Here is a 3,271-nt window from a genome sequence, read left to right as displayed (position 1 = left end):
TCAGGTATGTGAGAAGTAACCCAAGTGTACAACATCTGTGTTCTCTTCTGACTGGCAGATGAGAGACATTTGACTCAAACTGGTTTGGCAACTGGTTGTCAAGATCATGAGGGGATTCCTACCCATATATTTTGACGGGTCCTGAGGCAGAGGTTTGGGAAAGTAGCTTGGCCTCTCTTTACCTCTGTCAATTCATGTGGTATATTTTTGCCTCCCATATCTTTAGTTGTGTCCTTGTGCTGTACTTGTCTTTCAGGTGCCTGAGATGGCCATGATTTTAGTGAAGAAAGTCTTTGGGAAATAAACTCTTTCAATTGAAGGTGTCTTATTGGGAAAGACGGACCACAAACCTGAAATGGATAAATCTTTCAGAGAAGAAAATAAAAAGGTTGGGTCTGTTGAAGACTACAGGAGTTCAGTGTTGACAGGTTTTTTCTGCTGCCCCTTATCCATGTGGAAAATTTGTCAGACTTGTGCTTGTTTTTTCTTCCCCCAAATCACTGCATGTGATGGTGTGGTAGCTCGGCAGACCAGAGCTAGGTAACCTTTCTCTGAGGAGGCTGGAAAGAGCAGAGGGTTTAGAAAAACTGTGAGTTGGCTTTTCTTGGACCTTTTTGTTAACCTGAAACAACTGACCCCAAGCCTTTGCCATTGCACTAAAACATTTGTATTTGCTCAGTAATGTTTGTAGAAATCCTATTTTGCTTTGCACTAGAAGGATTGTCAGGAACTAGAAATTCCTCTGTTCAGCTGCAGCTGAAGTGCCTTAAACTTTCTGCAAAACTGTAGTAACAGATTCCTGTTCTGTTCTTCTATTGCCAGAGGTCCATCACCTCAAACTCAATGCATTAGCATCTGTATTTCAGCTCACTGACACAGCCTGCCAGAGGAGCAGTGATCTTTTGGTGTCCATCCCAGTGATCTTTGCTGTGAGGATCATTGGTTTAGCTCATGGTTGGAGAAAGCTGCTATCTCCTAAAGGACTAATTTGTCTAGCACTTCGGTTTCTGCAATAAAATGTACATGTACATGCTCCAAGTTGAATAACTTCCTTTGGGGGCACATAAACCCCCCAAAAAGCAATGACATGACCATGTTCACATTGCTTTCTCTCACTTCTGTGGTTTCCTGTCACTTAAATTCCTTTCACAACTGTATTCCTGAGGTAGCTTTCCCCTTAGCTTTTAAATTGATTGCAATATGTGATCTTTTCATAAACTGCACCAAGATGTTCTGTTGGAACTGTAATGGTAAGAACTTGTTTTTCCTTGGTTATTTGGTGGATGCTGCTGCTACAGCTGCCAATAGATGAAGGCAAGCAGAGGAGACAAGGTGCTTGCTTGTGTTTTCCTGCTCTGTCCCATGGCAGCTCTGGTCTGACCTGCTGCAGAGTTTTACCCTCTAGCATTTTCTCACCCATACCAGCTGCTTGGGCTTTTCTTTCCCCCTGTGTACTTTGTTTGGATAATCTTCCTTCACACATAAAGTATTTGCTATCTGTATGCAACAGGATTTTCATGGTGTTGTCTCCTTAACTATAATTAACTATGTAGATGCCCTGTCACTTCTTTCACAGCATGGGCTGATTTTCCTTGTAATATGTGAGCTGTTATTTCCTTAGTAATATAACCAATGTACTGTCTTGACTCTGAAAACCATGAATGAGATCTTTGAAGTAGGCAGAAGCTTGCTATGGTTTGGTTTAAATGACAGTTTTCCTATCCTTTCCCAAATTCATCCTTCAATACTCATTTTGCAAGAGAGAAAATGACACATGGCCCCTTGATGGGGCTTGATGGTCTGATTTCTGTAAATGCTTGAGTGAAAAATACGGTGTAAAGTCAGGTAGGCTTTCTTCAGTCATATTCCAATAAACCTAAGTGCACAGTGACTGCTACTTACCTTAGGGGCATTTTGCTGTGAGAATTATTGCCTGCTTCTTAAAGGGCAGTAAAGGCAGTGCTGTGGGGTGGCTAAACCTGATTGTAGCTACTACTGTAAGCATTTTGTGGAGGAATTTGTAAGATACTGTAGATAATAATGGTCAAGATGGCACTACTTTTCATATAGGAAAAATGAGGATTGACTTTTTCAATTAGTCTTCTGATTTTCTACAACTGTTCCAAATTCCTTAATCCCATTTTCATGAGATTTTTGTTGTGTAGATTTAAAAAAATATATATTACTATTTGCCACGTGACATTTTCCCAAGTACTCTCCTTCCAAGGGAGGGAGCAAATGGTCTTTAGCAAGACACATCCAAGCTTTTTCATCCATTCCTGCAAGCTTCTTTATCCTAAAACTGACACGCTGTCTTTGCTGCTCCTGAGGACATCATCTTTGTATGGAAATAGTTTCAGTGGACAACAGATAGATGTTGATGTATAACTTACAAATAGGTGTATTTAATGCCAAACAGCTCTTTAACCTTCAGCACCTTGCAAGGAGCATTGCTCATTCCTTCAAGCATCTTCCCAAGGCAGTGAAATAAGAGCTGACTGGGCTCTGTTGTGCTTGGGTTTAGGGCTTTGTGCTTCAGCTCCTGAGGTCTCTTGTAAGCATTGGATCACCTGTCTTGGAGTGAACGTTCTCCATCATTCAACTCCGCTTTCCCACCTGTAGATGTGACTGCAGAACCTTGAAAATAAAACATTGAAATGATGATGGTGTGCGTCATTTGTGAAGAAAATGAGTCAAAGCTAAGAGTAGGATTGCAAATACTTCTTCATGACAGAGAAGTCATTGCAGCTTCAGCTCTAAGGTTTATGAAGCTTTTAGTTTATTTGTTCGGTAGAGAAAGAATCCATGAACTGTGAGTGGCACAGAGAGGGAGAGGGCTATGCTTTATTAACAGTGTGACATGTGTATCCACTGCAAGTGCTCTCACTACTCCGGCAGATCTTGGTGCTTGGGGTACAGTCGTGGTGTTTATTCATGTGTGTGTTCTTCCTTGTGTCAATTATTTTTCAATAATGTATATTATGTGTAGCACGGCTAAGCAAAAAGAAACATTAACATCGGTACAATAAGAAGAGTAATTGCTTTTTATATAAATCAGTTACTTCAGGCAGTTTTTTATTTCTAAAAGCTTCCTAGGAAGCTAACGCTGGAGCTTTTCTCCTCGGGCAGTGAAGCGGCGCGCAGCGGCGGCTCCGTGCGCCCCGGGCCCGGCGGCGGGCGGGGCGGGGGCCGGGCCCGGCGGGGCGGGAGCGCGGAGGTCGCGGCGGCGGCAGCGGCGGGAAGCGGTTCCGGGTCGCCGTCGGGAGCCGAC

The sequence above is a fragment of the Melozone crissalis genome, unplaced genomic scaffold, assembly GCF_028551555.1.
Source record: "Melozone crissalis strain CALT ecotype California unplaced genomic scaffold, PUWL_Pcris_2 ptg000018l_1, whole genome shotgun sequence".
NCBI lineage: Eukaryota > Metazoa > Chordata > Aves > Passeriformes > Passerellidae > Melozone > Melozone crissalis.
The sequence above is the reverse complement of the archived record's forward strand: the minus strand, read 5'-3'. Positions refer to the sequence as shown.